The 19347-nt window shown below is 41.0% G+C and overlaps 1 protein-coding gene across 1 annotated transcript in view; it reads left to right on the top strand.

The window, feature by feature from the left end:
• Positions 1-19347, top strand: part of plcl1 (phospholipase C like 1) — a 127602-nt gene that overhangs the window by 85471 nt on the left and 22784 nt on the right. The gene's annotated exons all lie outside the window — the stretch shown is intronic.

Below are 19347 nucleotides of genomic sequence, written 5' to 3' on the forward strand. Positions count from 1 at the left end.
ATATTTTAAAAAGATTTTGGTGCACCATTAGGATAACAGACCTTCTCCCAGGTCACATTATTTGAGTATATTGAGAGTTGCACACCATTGACTATACAGCAAACACTGAGAAAGCCATAGTTTAAGCCATTTACATAACCGCTTCAGCGCCTTATAATAATCCTGCTTATAGACTGCATAATATTATTTTGATTTTGTAGAGAAGATTGTTTGGGTTGGTTTTTCCTAAAAAAAGAAAGTAAGCCTGGAGACGTTTAATGGAGCGCAGGATGCTTCAGAGGTTTCAATTCAGTGAGATTACAGTGAGAAAGAAAAGGAGTTTGAAGCATGACATGATCAAGAATCATCCACTAATCTGGTCCTGTCCAGACTCCGATTTTATTGCATAAAGTTGCATTTTAATGTGCGATGTGGTGTGTCCTAGATTATGCATTGATATGAAGAGGAAAATGTCAACACATAAAGGAGTCTCATATGATTTCAGAGAGGTTTATGTCTGTTCTTATTTGGACTGCACCTGCTTAAAACTAAAGTCCAGAGTGCTTAATTGGAGGAGAGTCAAGATCAAGATATAAATGAGATAATATTATGTATTATGCACTTATGCATGCAGTGAATTTATCATGGGAGATGGTACTTGATGACTGGCTGATGGCGCTTTTTTGGTACCTTTTGCTGACAGCGGCTTGCATTACTGTGTCTGAGCTATAATCATAAGCTGTCGCCACGGATATGTGCTCTGCAATCACACGATATACACATGTGTATGTAGCTCCCTGCAGACATAATGTACGTCCTTAAGGACTGAAAAAGAAGGACATAATACCTGTAATCAAGAGACAGCAATTGCACTCTCTTTGGCAGGAGATGACATAAAATGAGATTTGAGAACGCATATGCATGAGATGTAGCTGTGTCCCATTTAAAATGATACCTTCATCTGAGTGCTACATTAGGCAACTTTGGTGGTGGGCCAGCCGTACACAATGTTATTATCCTGTTAGTTTAACGCTTAGACCAAAGTTCATTCTGGTGATCGACAAGAGATCATTCTTCACAACGAGGCTACGAACAGCTTCAGTTTCTTTCTTTGCTGCTCACAGTGAGCTGACAGATAAATGGTGAGTATATCAACATCTATATATCTATATATCAGGTCTTCAGCTGGACTTTATTTATCATAAATATCGACAGACGATTTATGATTCAGTAACAAGTCTTTAATTAAGGGAAATCACCATGCCGACATGGCTACACATCGGTGTCAAGTTAAAATGAGCTTAGATTCAGGTCTTCAGGAATCAAATGAAGCCCCCTCCTGCACCGACATTGGTGAGAGTGTAAGTGTTGCTTTGCTTTTGCAAACAAAATATGTTGCTATGGTTGCTAAATGAAGCAAAAGGTTAACCAGAATTGTTAGAGAAAACCACTTCCCCATGTCCCCATGTGCTGCCAAGAACAATAAAGCAGCGACTACTCTTAGCTCAACTGCAATTTGCCTTTAATTTTGCCATCTAAAATTGTTATATGTCATATCTATAATAGAAAAATGCAGCATTATGAAGCCTTAGTGTTCTTAAGCCTGAATTGAGCTATTTTTGGATCTTCTGCATACTCATATCTGCATTTCATGGCCAGGTGAGACAAAAGTCTGACTCCAGTCTTAACTCAGTTTTGTTACTACATTTTAGTAAGTGCTGCATGTGTACTACGACATACCTACAACGCCAGTATCAGTGTCTTACCACACACTAACCTGATCTTGGCTGAAATCATGTGAGTCGGCTTGTTTGGATTGATTTCTTATATATTCCTTTTCTCACGGTTTTCTTCATGAAATGACAGTGTTCACAAAAACATGAACAAACTGAAATAAATAGAGGAGATGCCATACTTATCTGGGCCAGTATTGCCATGATAAGCCTATTGTTGCCAGCTGATTTTGACAGTGAATGACAGATAAGGTGGTTTAAACCACCTAAGGGGAACAAAACTAGGAAAAGGAGCCTGTTAGAGAGTCACGCAAGGCAAACAGTGTCGAAAATCATCTTATCTGATGCCCACATGGATCACGCCTGACCATAGAAACAAGCTGTATGTTTGCAAAATGTGTTGGGGAATGTTGATCTGGTGCTGGATTCTGAAATGTCCAAATAGTTGTTTGACTCTGTTTTGAGCAGTTCTTTTATTTGTCTGATTTGTCCATGTAGCAACTGTCAAAAGGTTTGCTAAAAACTGAGGTCAGCTGGTTTGAATAATGTTGGAATAGCATTTGACATGTTACACCGTAGCTGTCTGTAAAACCAGAGCTGGGCAATGAAATAAAGCTGTATTTGAGATTACATTCTTTCTTGATTTTTCTTGCTTTCTGTCCACGATGAAATTACTCACAGCAGTAGTGGCTTTTCCCTTTTTGTCATCACTGCTAAAGACTTTATTGGATTTGTCACTGGACAAAACTGACCAGGGGCTCTATGCTTACAGTGTACAGTGCCAGAGTCTTTAGTCTCATTAGCATTAGAGACTGTAACCCAAAACTAAGCAAGGAACTGAAGGGCAGTGCGCCATGTAACACACATAAGAAATTCAGGACCCTACTAACATGCAAGCTGGCCTTCAAGAGCAGCTGCTCACAATCAGACACAGTTGATTTCGTGGTGTGTGGTTAAGTGTGGTGTCAGCCCTTTGCTCTCGTATGTCTTAATAGAAAATTTCAGGCTGACATTCACCAGTCGTGAGTACTGGGGTGCGTTTCATTTGTCAGAAATCCAACAAGTGAAAACATGTTGGTAGAAGCTTTTTAAAAAAAAATAATTCAAAACTTGAACCCTCTCATTTTAAAAAGTAGTAATGTACAGTACATTGTTGTAGCTGTTTATAGCTAGCTAGTGCCTAACTGTGTATAAGTGATGTAAATTTAATTATCAGATGATGAGCACAAGGCTCTCAGCGTGCCCTGTTTTTGTGTTACTACTCTATAATGCACCAGCTACACGCACCCTTCAGGAAAGTGGAATTCAAAGAAGTATAACATAAGTAACCATTTGTCCTTGGTGTCTGCATTTTAGCCACAAGATAAGCATGCATTATTTGAGAAACTAGACAATTTCTATAAAATCAACCCACTGAAATTTATTCTCATAGGATGGCCAATGCAGGCAAAGTGAGTTACTCCATGTGAAGAGGCTCTAACAAAGCTGTAGACGTCATCTGCAGGGCTGGAAGAACCTCCTGTGGGGGCTGTTGTATCAGTAGCTTTCTGTTAACCCTGTGAGGCTTAGGTCATCAGTTACCCATACTTCATCCACCCATTTTCTTCCACTTATGCTTTTCATGGTCGTGGGGGCGCTGGAGCCTATCCCGGGGTACACCCTGGTCAGGAGGTCGCCAGTCTGTCGCAGGCTAACATATAGACACAGACAACTATTTGCACTCACATTCACCTATGGGCAATTTAGAGTCTCCAGTTAACCTATACTCACTAGGTGCATGTCTTTGGACTGTGGGAGGGAGCCGGGTGGTGTTTCCCAACCACTGTGCAGCGGCACATAGGTGTGCTCTGGTTCCTCCTGACTAGTAATCTAAGCGATCGGGGTGAGTAACGGGCAGAACAATTACATTCTCTTCCACTAGAGGGCAGTACAACTACCTGCTCTAATTAAATTGGTTGCCAACTGCCAGTAAAATAGAAGAAGACGAAGAAGAAATTACATAATAGTCATGCTGCGAGTGAGACAACGCAGCGCATAATAGCAATAGATAAATATTTTAAAAGAAAAAGTAGTCAGTCTGACCTGGATCCTGGAGAAAACTCCGACCCAGATGAAGGCCCTAGCATGAGTGGTGATCAGAAGAAAGCAAAAAAGGTATACTGGGGACAAACCGAGCCAATTCTACTTTACCTGGTGTTTGGGGGAAAATAATCAATATGCTTTTGTGACATTTTTGTTTGGTGTTGTGCCGTGTGATTTTTCTAATGTGAAATATGTGCTGTGGCTGAAAAAGGTTGGGAAACACTGATCTATGCTCCTGCCCTTTAAGACCCTGCACTCTTAAACTTAAACTTTTTTCTGATTGGCCAGCTTCCAGAAGCTTGCTGAGGGGCATACCTTACAAACCAACACTGCAAAGCACACACCTTACCCTCACCTCAACTCAATGCCTAATTTTTTCCCATGATTGTTATGAAAACATTGTAACATTATTTCAGCAGAAAATTAGAAAAGATTTGTTCATTTCATTTAAAAACTATTTCCAGGCCTGAAATATGACTTATATGGTATAAAAAAATCTAACTAAAAGAAATATGAATGCATTATTGCGAGCATAATGTAAGCATGGACACTGAGTCTTGCGTTGAGATACTGTCCTGTGTCTTATTGTCTGGCTTTGAAGAAGAGCATTTGGTTTGAAACTGATTGAATTAACTGTCAAAGCTCTGCTCAGCCACAGGCATGCTGCTGAAAAATTGAGAAAGTTGAAATCAGAGCGAACGGGATTAGAGTCATCGTTTCATGCACACGTGCATGCGCACACACGTGCACACACGTGCACACAGACATGCAAACACTGTGCTGCTTGTCTATGCATAAAACTAGTGCTTTTATTTACACCACTGAGACATAGTAACTCCCAGATCAAAGCAAAAGAGACACATTCATAAACAGTTTGGTCATTGTGTAGTTGAGTTCCTTCATCCTAAATGATTCTAAATTATTCTAAATGTTGCAAAGAAAACATTTTTAGGCAGTTCTATTCACAGCAAGGAGAGTGAATGCATTAAAAGTGCTCTATACTGTTTTATGGTTTTTCGTTGTCTTTAGTGATTTAATTCAGAATGTTGTCTTGATGTCAGTAGACAAGTTATTTCATTATCTAATAGTTGCTATTTGGTATCTTATTAAAGAGTTCTTAACACACAGTTTCCATTCTGACATAGGTGATCCTAAAGCCTCTTAGTTTTAGCTTTTTCTAAAGACGCTAAAGAAAAGCGTCTGGACTTCTTTAAGTTGCTTGAAGACGTTTCACCTCTCATCCGAGAAGCTTCTTCAGTTCTACGGTCAAATGGTGGGGAGTCCCAGATTTAAACCTAGTGGGAGTATCCCCCCACAGAGGGACAAAAGGACCCCCTGATGCTGAGTCTTGTCCTGTGGAGGTGGCTCTTCTATGCTATGCTACATAGAAGAGCCACCTCCACAGGACAAGACTCAGCAGTCCATCTGCATCTTAAGGATAAAGGACACTCTTTCGAGGATGCCAATGTTCACATTTGGGACAGAGAGGACAGATGGTTTGAAAGAGGAGTGAAAGAAGCCATCTATGTCCACTGTGAGCGACCATCTTTGAACAGAGGCGGGGGTTTACGACACCAACTCTCTGCCATCTATAATCCAGTTTTGAGATCCCTTCCCAGACGCCTTAACGCCCACTCACATCCTGGGCCATCTGACCTCAGGAATTCGCATGATAAGGTGGGGCCAGGTTTCACAATGAACACACCCGAAACTCTGGCTGATTGGGACCCACGCCCAGTTTCACACCTTGGCTCAGGCGATTAGAGGATCATCAGGGGGCCCTTTTGTCCCTCTGTGGGGGGTTTCTCCCACTAGGTTTATATCTGGGACTCTCCACTAGGGCTGGGCGATATATCGAGTTTTTTAAAAATATCGATATATTTTCATACGAGATATAAGATGTGACAATATCGTTTATATCGATATAGTCTATGTTACGTTATAATTATACTTGTGGAGCTGCAGATTTGCCTCTCTTTCGTCCACTTTTGTCTCCACGCAACGTTACTCTGCCTCGCCTCTCCTTCACTGAACACAACTCCGCCTCCCCCATAGCTTCACCTGACAATGACAAGGCAATGACAAGATGAAAGCGGAAAATCTCCGTTAGCGAGTTACCGCGGATGGCCCCGTGCGTGGGGCTGGACGGCGTCAACGTGTTAGCGAGCTAACCGCGCTAACGAGCTAACCGTGCTAACCGTGCTAACGACATGCAGCCCGGAGGGGCTGCACGGCCTAAAATCCTTTCATTTTCTCAAAACTCGACAGTGCGCCTTATGTATGAATTCTGGTTGTGCTTACTGACCACGAACCGATTTTATGTGGTACACAGCGCTCAGCAATCTGTCAAAAAATGTTTTAATATGACTTTGCTAAGCTACGGAGCTGCACGGCTCGATGTCGGAGGATTACGGCTACCGGGGAGGAGCCTCGCGGAGTGATACGTACTGTGTGTGTATAAGGACCACAAATGGCACCTGTTCAGAGACGTGGTGCAGCTGTGAAATCGGTCTCTTTGTTATTATGCTCAGCGTCTATTAGGCTACGTTCACACTGCAGGTCTTAATGCTCAATTCCGATTTTTTGATCAAATCCGATTTTTTTTGTCTGCTCGTTCACACTACAAATAAAATGCGACAGCAAACGCGCTCTAGTGTGAACGCTCAAAGCGGCCCGCATGCGCAAAAGAAGCTGTCACACACAACGAGCTCTGTTTAGACCCAGAGCAACAGTATTGTTTGACTGATGGCCCTTAATATGCAGACTTCGGACTTCGTTTCCCAATTTTTGCTTTAAGTTATTTTGTTATTTACATAATAATGTAAATAACCTAATAATGATCCTTATTGCTGTTTAAGAGAGGAGCGGTGCTTCAAAGGATAGTTGCAGATTTCTGTCAGAATCTGCAGATTATACAGTACAAATAAAATGTTCACATTGTCTTCCCAACAGTTTCACTGACATCTACACTGGATGGCCAGGAAGCGTTCGCGATGTCTTCTCGGGCGCTTCTCTGGCGCTGATAATTGGCTTCAGTCTTGTGTCGGTGACGTAAAAGGCGGATTTAATGCGACTTGACCGTTCAAACAGCAGTCGCTTTCTAAAACATCGGATATGTATCGGATTCAGTACCACATACGAAAGTGACCCAGATCGGATTTGAAAATATCGGATTTGCGCCGTTCACACTGTCATAGCATGATCGGATATGGGTCGCATAGGGTCAAAAAAATCGGATTTGATGCGCTTTCGCCTGCAGTGTGAACGTAGCCTTAGTTTACATTTTGACTGCACAATTGTGAGCTTTTTGTTATGCACAAAAACAACATTTTCTTTTATTTATGGACCATGATTATTTAATAAATGCTGATAATTTATTTTTGAGTAATTTCTTCATGTACATCTATGCTGTATGTAAATAAAAGTGCCCGTGTGACATCTGGGACACAGTGTGACTAAGAACTCTCTTTTTGTTCTTAACTTATGGCTTTAAAAAAAAAAAATCGAGATATATATTTTATATCGCCATCCAGCTAAAAAATATCGAGATATGAATTTTGGGTCATATCGCCCAGCCCTACTCTCCACCATTTGACCGTAGAACTGAAGAAGCTTCTCGGATGAGAGGTGAAACATCTTCAAGTAACTTAAAGAAGTCCAGACGCTTTTCTTTGCAAGCTCCCAAAGAAACTTTTCTTAAAATCAGAATCATCTTAAAGAGTACAAACTATATTTGTCCCCACAAAGATAGATCTGCAAGTACGCACACAAGCAAAACTGTATATTCTTTATAACAGTGCAGTCAAAGCTTAAGAGCAGCCAAGACCTAGTGACTTTTTCACTGCTCCTTTATATACATATACACATATACATTTAAGAGCAAATATCACATTATTGCTCCCACATTGTGTTGCCGACCAGTTCTGTTGTTTTCATGAAATGCAACTTTTCTACCTCAGCATCATCATACCCATCCAGCCCTCCTGTCTGTGACCCAATTAAGTAGATACTTTTAGAGACGTAGGCAGATAAGGATGACTCAAAATGTTTTGTTCAGGGTTGCTGTTGGGCAGAAGAATGAATTGGGAACCAATTAGTCTTGATGCTGTGGTCAAAAGTTCCAAGGTTGAATGACTGTACATGATGCATGCATGCTTTAATGACTTTCAAAAACAAGACTTGAATGAACAAATTAGATGTTTTTTTTAGGTTTTTCTCTAATACACACAGGGACAAAAGTATACCTACTGGGAAAAAGAATACATACACCCCCATTAAGATTTGGTTAAATGGCCCTGACCAAGGTGCATATCGATCACACACTTTAGCTAGCCATCAACACGTTTCTGGGACAATTCTGGCGGCTATGTGACCGCTCCTCTTGGCAGAATTGGTAGAGTTTATTTAAATGGCATAGACCTGTTTTTTAAACACAGTACACAAATTTCAGAACTGTAAAACACAGACTGTACTGGAAACCCTATGATATTTGAGAATCATAGAACCTAACAATCTGATAAATCAGCATTTAGGGACTCTCGGTCAACAAAAAAAGCATATTGAAAACATACAGAAATCAAAAAGGATTCATTTGAAATAAACTTATGACATAAAAGAAAGGTAAAGAAATGTAAGATATTTAGGACATTTCTTCCATAAGATGAGGTGGAAACCCTCTTAGAAGTGACCTTTCCAATAGTGGATGATGACTGTGTCCTGCAAGTAGTTCTTGTTATAAAATCGTCAACTCCTGAACTTCAGTATAGCTTTGCAAAACTTTTTGGTGTCTATTATGTCTGGGCACAAGTTTCCAGGGACAGCAAGTCTTTCCATCATGTGGGTGACCAGCCATGTGAACAACCCCTTCTTCCTGGCTACGAATCTGGATAGCGTGACATTTATTCATTACTTTTACCATGAGCCGGGTGACAAATAACTCGAGCTGTCTCTTGCTACCTCGGTTGCAGCGTCACATCCTAAAGAGGCTCTTTGCTCGTTTCTTCCTTAGAGACTTTTTCCTGCACTGTGATGTTTGTCTCAGTTATGTCTTTAGATAAAGTGCCTGCTTCTTATTGATGCAAACTAATTTTCTTTCTGAACAATGTTTACTAGCCTCTAATGATGGTGTTAAGCTACACACATACTGCATATGTCTATCTTTTTGTGAAATGTTGGCTTTAAAACCAGCCTAACAGAGACAATTTTGGAAACTGCATTTTGGACAGTCATTGAACTTTTAAAGGCCTGTTTGATGTTTGAAACTTGGGGTTAATATTAGAAAGGCTCAAGGGCCTGGGAATGTATTGATAGAGGTCAACTCTGTTTTGCTTTGCCATAGCTGCGACTTCATTCTGACATAACACACTCCACTGAATAATAAATATGACACACATACCAGAACTACAATACAATAAAAATACAAGTACCACATCATCAGCGATGAGCCCCTATTAGCACCTTTAACTACATAATAAGCAATGTTCCCTCTAATTTTTCATGTGTCTGAGTGAACGCACAAACTCCCTGAGCGGTCCCTTGGACCACTGTGAGCAACAGCAGACGTGTGCACTGTGGTCACGCCCGCATCGAATCCATCCAACTTACATGGTTTATTAAAATAATCAAATTACAGCATTTATGTTAGACTACTTTTAATTAACTGCTTTAGCCCACTTACAATGAAGATGAAAAAAAAATCTTGTTCATGACCTGTGTAGTGTGTTAACACTATTGGAAGTAAAAATAACTTGAACTCCGACGATTTTGAAAACACAACTTTATCTTTTATTTTTTTTAGTAAAGCTCTGACTTGTATTATGAGTTTGAGTCTGTGGTCTGGGAGAGAGTCCTGTAACTCTCTGTCTGCAAAATACAGTATATAATGACCAATGTTGGACAATTATTTATATAGTTACTTATTTTAAAAAAGTAACTAAGTAATGCAAACAACAAAGTTTTTTGCAGCTGTTTAACTAAAAATGCAGCCAAGGCGTTTTTTTAAATAAACATTTCAAACTATTTACAGAACAATCAGCTGTTCTGCATCAAATTTGATGCCACACAAATTATTTGTGCCACTCCAAAAAATAATTTCTGTCCACTATGAGATAAAGGAGAACAACAGCCTGATACCTGCAGGCCTGACAACAGGAGATGTGTCACTCCTGTAACACCTGTAACATTCAGCAGTCGCCTCATTGTTCTGACACACACAACAAAACTATTCACTAGCATGAATAGTGAATAGTTTTGTTGTGTTGCAAATCTCTCATCTCAAAACCGCAGTCACTCCTAAAATTTCTTCCCGTTTCTTAACAACTAAATGCCATGTTTTGATTGGTCCACATGGTACATTTTTCAACCAATGGGAAAGGGTGGGGGGTGTTTTGGCTTCGTCTTTGCTCACAGGCGGAGAGCGCTTTCGAGCGTTTTCCTAATAAAACGCCGTTTTTACAGTTTCTTCCTGCAGTAAATGTAAACAACGATAGTATTCAGGAAGAAAACTAAACATTGCAGATATTTTTATCATAACTCTGGTTTTACGTGGCCTATCAACACAATTTAAAAACTGGTATAAAGTCCACACTTTTTCAATTGTTCCGTCTGTCCTGCTCACATCCCCAATGGCTGTACACGTTGTCATTAATGTGGCTTCACTCCACATCAGCCACGCAGCTTTGCTAGCTAAAACATCGGTGTCGGCACATAAGGACGCTGTCATAGCCTGTCAACGACGTTGATTAGCTGCGTATACGAATGTGAATCGCGTGATTGGCTGGACTATGGGATAAGGTGGCATCGTTCTAATCCCATACTGGAGCAGCCAGTCACTCACTGACTAACACTGCAAAACAGAATTGTTAACGTATTTACTTTAATTTCAATACAGGTTAGAATTTTTTTTGTGTGCAACGCAGATTTTTTTCTGCGTACGCATCTTAGAGGGAAATTTGATAATAAGTGAATCTTTTTCAGTTTGAGGCACATGACTATAGTCAGGCACAGTTTGCGGCCTTCATTTAGGCACGGCTTCTTTAACTATGTTTTATAAATGCAATGGAAACTGGTCTGGGGTTATTCACACTAGTCTTACAATGTTTTTCAATTTCTTTTTTTAAACAGTCATATAATGATGATATACACCAGGATAGTCAAAATTGCAGCTACCATAGAACAGTTTTCGTTCTCTAGAAGTCAACCGATTTCCTTTTTTTCTCCAAGTGGAGGTAGAAAAGTAGTAAAATGGTAACAAGGCAAGTGTAAAACATGAAAATGGAAGGCAGATATGAAAAAAAAAGCTTTGGTGGAAAAGCACTTGCAGGTATTTATTCTGTTTCCTTCTCAATCAAAGATAGAGGGGCATGCATTCGTTTGTGTTTCAGTGTACCCGGCCTTGTCAAGATAAAGCTGATAATGTTTTATTGTGAAGCGTGTTTACCCTGCACATTGAATGAATATTCAGAGACTCGCTTCCAGCTTCATTTGTTCATTTGTGTTTGTGTGTGTGTGCTTATATCCTTATTAACTGAGGGGGAACGAAAGTCCCCTGAAGGTGTGATCTGAAGTGCAATATTTCAAACAGCTCCCCTCTGCAGCATTGCTGTGATGCTTCTGCTATTGTGTTGTGAATGCTGATGTAGTGCTTCCGTAGCTTTTTGAGTGATGCTTTATAATGGGAAATGATATTGGATGAATACTTTGACTAAGTGATTGTTTTTATCTGTTGTAAACATTTTATGATGCCCATCTTTTACACCTAATAAGAGATGAATTAAGGATTCTAAATTGGGAGCAAATACATATTGTACAGATGATGCTGTATTTCTGTACAAATAACTGAGGTGAGAAAATGTAAAGGTGTGCTGAATTATTGATATAAAAACCAGTAAACATTATTGAAAGTGTATTTAGTTCACACTAAATTCATAATATAATTTTAGAAATCTTACTAAATGTGTAAACCAAAAATGTGTGATTCAAGAGTGACCAAACTTTTTTTAATTTTTTTTATTTATTTACGTTTTGTCTCATTTTCATTGCAAAAATATTTTGTCAAGTGATTTGGGATTGGAGGCACTATAAGACACACTTAAAATCCTTTAAATTTCTCAAAAATCGAGAGTGCGCCTTATGTATGAATTCTGGTTGTTCTTACTGACATCGAACCGATTTTATGTGGTACATGGCGCTCAAAAATCTGTCAAAAATGTTTTAGTCAGACTTTGATAAGCTATGAAGCCGCACTGCTTGATGGATTGTCGTCAGGAGCCTCTCGGAGTAATCTGGGTCCAAAACTCCATCTGCTTCAGGTCCCAAAGTCAAACGAACACTGTGGCACCACTGAGAGTTAAAAACTGTCTAAATTCTTTCATCTTTAATAAAATGATCAGCGTTGCTGCTTTACCAGGTGCAACAATTAAGTTTAACATCCAGACATCCATGAAAACAGGATTTATTAACTTTAACAGAGTTAGAAGTTAGCAGGAAGTTAGCTCGCTAGTTTCCACCTAAACATGATATAGCATGTTCTCACTGAGAGATTTCTGAAAAAATTAAAACGTACAGCTCTGCTATCACTTCCAACATAAATGAAGACAGAAAACTAAACAGCAGTGACGTTGGTAGGGTTACTGAAGTTGGGCTAGCTGGTATATAAGGATGTGCTACATGGTAGCGACACAGCTATGTTTTTTTGTTTGTTTGTTTTTTTTTGACACAGCTATGTTAGAATAACATAAACACAGTGAAGCTGGAGGATGAACGCTAACTTTTTCCCACTGTGAGGCAGGGCCGTGCAGAGAGGTTTAAAGGGGCGGGTGCTCAAAGTTAAAAAGGGGCACATTGAACCAGGCTGAATAACAACAACACACATTCATCAAGAATCTAATATGGGCAACAAGGCAAAGCAAACGTAGCCGATGTTTTACCTGATGGGTACAATGTTGCTGTTGAGGGGTTGCTGCTGCTCCTGCTGCTGATAGTGCTGGAGGGCGGGGCTGTGTTGATCTGAGACTGTAAACATTAAAAAGTCCATAGGAGAGATGGTAGCTGATTAAACAAGTGTCATGAGATAATAACAAAATGCAAAGATTGGTGACAGCACTTGGAACCATAAGGCAACAAAAAACTGAGAGAAATAATTTAGGCTCTGCTAGAGCTGGGCGATAGAACGATAACGATATGTATCGCGATAGAAAAATTCAACTATCGCGATAGACCTCGCCGCTCTTGTCCTCTTTAAAAAAAAAAAAAGAAAAAAAAAGAACAGCCAATCCAAATTAAGTAGCGCAGAGCCGAACCAATCACAGCCGCAGCGTCACGTCACGTGACTTGTTACGTACAGCACAAGTGCCAAGCCGCACATGTGTATTTGTTTGGGAAGCAGCCAGCCACCGTACCGCCCGGGTAATGGAGGAAATGAGTGTGCCGACTAGAAAAATCAACCGAGCGTGACCGAAGAGAAAACAGATGATGGTTCCAATGCCGGAGAGATTGTCGAACGGAAGAGCCATAGAAGTTCCGTAGTGTGAAGGTATTTCGGCTATTTCAAGTCTGACAAAAAACAGAGTAGCGTGCACTGTAAATTGTGCCGAAAGCAAGTCTGGAAATACAATAAACTGGTGCATGCGCTACGTCCACACGTACCCGGGTATTTTTGAAAACGCAGATTTTTCTATGCGTTTGCACCTTTCGTCCACATGTAAACGGCGTTTTTGGTCACTGAAAACGAAGATTTTTAAAAACTCCGTTTTTGCATTTACGTGTGGACTAGAAAACAGGAGAAAACGCATCGTCAAAGATGTGCGCATTTTTTGACGTCACACTGTGCGCCACGTTATTGTTTCGGTGAAATGAATTTCTACAATACTGTTACTGTTAATTCTACTCTGCAGTGTTTAAATGCTTACATATACACACAGTTACTGTCCCTCCACACATACGACTCGGTTCTGCTTTTATGCCCCAGCTTTGTTTAGTTTTTCCCACCGAGGCTTCTAGACTTCTGATTGGCCAACATTTCTGCACGATTAGGAATCTAGCTCCACCTGCTGCTTTGGCATGTTCATGGCAGCGTTTTCCTTCATTTCTCCCTTTATTAGTGGACGGGATTATTTTTTAAAACGAAAACGGAAAATCTCCGTTTTCAAAAACACCCGTGTACGTGTGGACGTAGCCTCAGTCTCTGACTGGAAGCGCTAATTCGTCATTCGGCTTTTGTCAGACTAAAGTAACTGTTAAAACTGTTTGAAAAGCTAAGCTATACAACAAGGAGAGATTGAGAATTTCCTTTTAGTTCTCAGTTTATTTGATATTGACAAAAGTTAGTCAGTTTTGTCTGTTCTTCTGTAAAACAAACTAAGATTTATTTTTAGAATTAATATTTTGTTTCTAAGTGGAATTGACAATTTAGTCTGTTTCGTTTGTTCTATTTTGAAACTTAAACGCTTTAGCGGCTGCCTTTTGTGTAGTTTGCAATATTTGCCTTTATTTATCTGAAAAAGTCTCATGTTCCTTAAGTACATCTACCCTGTTGAACTTATTATGGGAAATAAATATTTAAATAAAAACAAGCTGCTGATTATTTCACATTTTACTTGTGAGCAACGGCACATTTAAATCTTACAAATATAGTTATTTGGCTTATATCGTGATAGATATCGTTATCGCCTGAAATGAAAAAAACATATCGTGATATGAAAAAATCTTATATCGCCCAGCTCTAGGCTCTGCCTGTGAATCACTCTTTGCTTCTCTTCTTCCTTCCATCCCATCTTTTCATATATCACTCTCCACTTGCTGTCCATCTGAGAACAAGGCACAACTTGCTATTGCAATAAACTATAATCTAATTATCCACACCTAACAACTCTTGCATTTAATCTATAATAAAATGATGACAGAAAAATGTTATAGCCCTGCCTTTAGTAGCCTCACACAGCTCCTGCTGTTTCCTCCTCATGTCCTTACCAGGCATGTCTGGACAATATTATATCATGAGTAATATTTTTTTTAAAAATCCATCTAAATAAAACACACACATGCACGCACACACAGGGACATTTTAGACCTTCTTCAGAATACTGTATATACTATGGGCATCATGGTGCTGATCCAGAATCCTTACATTATTATTTATTACTACAGCTACAATAATAAAGCAATGAGAAGGGGGAAGTAATAAATATGAAATAATGTCATTATGCCTCCCTGGGAAAGTCTATGCCAGGGTGCTGGAAAGGAGAGTTCGTCCGTTAGTCGAACCTCGGATACAGGAGGAACAATGCGGTTTCCGTCCTGGTCGCGGAACACTGGACCAGCTCTTTATCCTCTCCAGGATACTTGAGGGTGCATGGGAGTTTGCCCAACCAGTCTACATGTGTTTTGTGGACTTGGAGAAGGCATTCGACCGTGTCCCTCGGGGTGTCCTGTGGGAGGTGTTGCGGGAATATGGGGTGTCTGGCCCATTGCTACGGGCCATTCGATCCCTATACAACCGTTGCAAGAGCTTGGTTCGCATTGCCGGCAATAAGTCGGACTCATTCCCGGTGGGTGATGGGCTCCGCCAGGGCTGCCCTTTGTCACCGGTTCTGTTCATAATTTTTATGGACAGGATTTCTAGGCGCAGCCAAGTGGCGGAGGGCTTTCGCTTTGGTGGCCTCAGAATCTCATCTCTGATTTTTGCAGATGATGTGGTTCTGTTGGCTTCATCGGGTGAGGGCCTCCAGCTCGCACTGGAACGGTTCGCAGCCGAGTGTGAAGCAGCGGGAATGAGGATCAGCACCTCCAAATCTGAGGCCATGGTTCTCAGCCGGAAAAGGGTGGAGTGCCCACTCCGGGTCGGGGATGAGTTCCTGCCCCAAGTGGAGGAGTTCAAGTATCTCGGGGTCTTGTTCGCGAGTGATGGGAGAAGGGAGCCGGAGATCGACAGACGGATTGGGGCTGCAGCTGCAGTAATGCGGACGCTGCACCGGTCCGTCGTGGTGAAGAGGGAGCTGAGTGTAAAAGCGAAGCTCTCAATTTACCGGTCGGTCTACGTCCCTACCCTCACCTATGGCCACGAGCTGTGGGTAGTGACCGAAAGAACGAGATCGCGGATACAAGCGGCAGAAATGAGCTTCCTCCGAAGGGTGGCTGGCCTCTCCCTTACAGATAGGGTGAGAGGTTCGGCCATCCGGGAGGGGCTCAGAGTAGAGCAGCTGCTGCTCCACATCGAAAGGAGCCAGCTGAGGTGGTTCGGGCATCTGACAAGGATGCCCCCTGGGCGCCTCCTGGGTGAGGTGTTCCAGGCATGTCCCACCGGGAGGAGGCCCCGGGGCAGACCCAGGACACGCTGGAGAGATTATATCTCTCGGCTGGCCTGGGAACGCCTTGGTATTCCCCCGGATAAACTGGAGGAGGTGGCTGGGGAGAGGGAGGTCTGGGCCTCTTTGCTTAGGCTGCTGCCCCCGCGACCCGGCCCCGGACAAAGCGGATGAGGATGGATGGATGGATGGATGGATAATGTCATTATGATGATTCCATTTGTTTCACTATCCACTCTGTGCAGGGAGAAAGCTTATTACATTTTTAAACTGTAGAGATACAATAATTTTACTGCTGTAAAATCCAAATTTTGTCTTATTTAAAATATAAATCTAATATAATCTGCTTCTTAATGTATGTTCTTTAAAATACAGCGTGTGTTTTTTAATATATTATAATTATAATCATTATTATGTGGACATGCATATTAGATAGTTTTTTAGTGAAATATAATCCCTCCAGAAAGGCAGGAAAAGCCCGGAAACTTACTTTAAAACTAAATATGTTCTAAATACTTTAAAACTAAATATGTTCCCTAAAACGGTGACAGAGCTACAGACCCATGACAGCCTTACACAGGTAGCCAGCAGCTATGACCAGCACTACTTGTGCAGTTAATAAAAGGACAGGTAATGTTTGTCACGCTGTTGCACACACAGCACGCTCGTTTGTTTCAGTTCGTCAGTTGCAACAAGACAGCTTACCAACGTGTACGTAATAAGCTAATACTCCTGTGTGCTACACACTACAGTGTGCGCTGTACACCTACTTACTGGTTTGTCGCATCAGTCTGTGTCTCTGAGTTAACTTGTGTTTCTCCTACAGCTCCGGACCGCAAAAAATGCGCGTGCTCTTTGTGAGCTCGTTCCCGGCTCGTAACCAGCGCGTTCTGCCGTCAAGGGCGACCATTGGTTAAATGTGATCATGTGACTGATGCAAGCCAGATCCTTTTATTTAGCAAAACTGTGATTAATAGTTAAATATTATTGTTGAGGGGCACAGACAAGACTCCTCACGCACACACACATTAAAAAAAATGATAATAATAATTTTTTTTTAAAAGTTGCCTCAACAAAGGGGCACTTTGGGCACCCATCAGGAAAGGGGCGGGTGCTCAAGCCCCTCTAGCCCCCCCCCTCTGCACGTGCCTGCTGTGAGGGTTCCCGATGGTTAGGGACAAATGCAATCACATGGCAGGCAGCTGTAAACGGACCAAACTTCAGTCAGGACAACAACTGAGATAATCCATCTACAATACGAGGTTAGTCATTAATATACTGCAACAACATGGGAATCGAGCAGCTGGAGAGAATTCAACATTAATGAATCAATGTTAAGGAAGTGGAGGAAGCAAGAAGAATGAGTTGGGTAAAGTTTGACTTATCTGACTGTTTTGTTTCGCTTAATGTGCCTTATGTATGAAAACTGACCCGTTCATCGACAGTGCGCCTTAAAATGCTGTGAGCCTTATGGTCTGAAAAATATGGACTGTAGTCAAAGGAGCTTGCAAAGAAAAGCGTCTGGACTTCTTTAAGTTGCTTGAAGACGTTTCACCTCTCATCCGAGAAGCTTCTTCAGTTCTACGGTCAAATGGTGGAGAGTCCCAGATATAAACCTAGTGGGAGTGACCCCCCACAGAGGGACAAAAGGACCCCCTGATGATCCTCTAATCGCCTGAGCCAAGGTGGGAAACTGGGCGTGGGTCCCAATCAGCCAGAGTTTCGGGTGTGTTCATTGTGAAACCTGGCCCCACCTTATCATGCGAATTCCTGAGGTCAGATGGCCCAGGATGTGAGTGGGCGTTAAGGCGTCTGGGAAGGGATCTCAAAACTGGATTATAGATGGCAGAGAGTTGGTGTCGTAAACCCCCGCCTCTGTTCAAAGATGGTCGCTCACAGTGGACATAGATGGCTTCTTTCACTCCTCTTTCAAACCATCTGTCCTCTCTGTCCAAAATGGGAACATTGGCATCCTCGAAAGAGTGTCCTTTATCCTTAAGATGCAGATGGACTGCTGAGTCTTGTCCTGTGGAGGTGGCTCTTCTGTGTTGTGCCATGCGCTTGTGAAGTGGCTGTTTGGTCTCTCCAATGTAGAGGTCTGAGCTCCTTTGACTACGATGACCTGGATGACTGAGAACCTTCACAGACATATGGAATGTAATTATTTCAAAGGGCTCATACTTTGCTTAATCTACAGCAATACATCATGTTCTAAATCTTGACTTTCAGAACATGTATACTGTAATAGTATATTATTAACAAAGAAATCACTTTGCCACTGTTATTATTCAAAGGCTTGAGCACTGTGGGACATGCCTAACTGTCAATATCTACAGTGAGTTAAAAATATTATTTAAAAATGAGGGTGTGTATTTGCAAAACGGCTGTTTGATCATTGCACATTTGGTCACTCACATAATTACTGATTTCTAATGTGAAATTGATGGCTGCATCTGTTCTACTCGCCAAGGTGGAGCTTATTACTATTACAGCAATAAGATCGCAGTAATGTAAAGGATGTATGCGTATAGGTGAAATACTTTCTAGTGTTTGAGATAAAAGGATACAGATCATGTTTTTAGATTTAACTAGGCAAACACTGCTTGCCTTGCTTGTCTTGGTGGAATGCCATTATTGAATAAACACATTAGATTCAAGATTCAAGATCTTTTTATTTGTCACATACACAGTTATACAAGTATAACACGCAGTGAAATGTGACCTGATACGCTCCTCGACTGTGCAAAATAGTGAGGGAAAAACATTATATACAGTAAGTAAGTACATATATACAAAGAGGACATTATGTGCAATAAGTGAGTGAATTATATACATTAAGTTAAATAGAATAAAACAATCTGGAAATTTACAGGTCAAAATTTGGGAATGAATATTGTGTGAGTGGGGTGTTAAAGTGACATTTGCTGCTATGATGTGAGAAGGATCAGGCATGATATGGGAATATGTGAGTCCTGTCTCCGTTCATTATTAACATTTTAATATTCTGAGAGTAGCTTCTTAGTTATGATGACTCTAATCCCAACCCAAGCCCTAACACTAAAACTATTCAAAAAGGGTTTTTGTTTATATTAAATGGTTCTCTCAAGTCCTGGCAACCAGGAAACAAAGAAGATGGCACACATGAAAAACTTCCCATTATTTCCCAAAGTTCAATTTTGACCTTAGACCTCACAGGGGATAATGTTAGCTGTTACATTGAAGCCACATGCTAAACAAGCCGTTTTTCAGAT

This window comes from Astatotilapia calliptera, chromosome 16 (genome assembly GCF_900246225.1).
Source record: "Astatotilapia calliptera chromosome 16, fAstCal1.2, whole genome shotgun sequence".
In the NCBI taxonomy this organism is placed as follows: Eukaryota; Metazoa; Chordata; class Actinopteri; order Cichliformes; family Cichlidae; genus Astatotilapia; species Astatotilapia calliptera.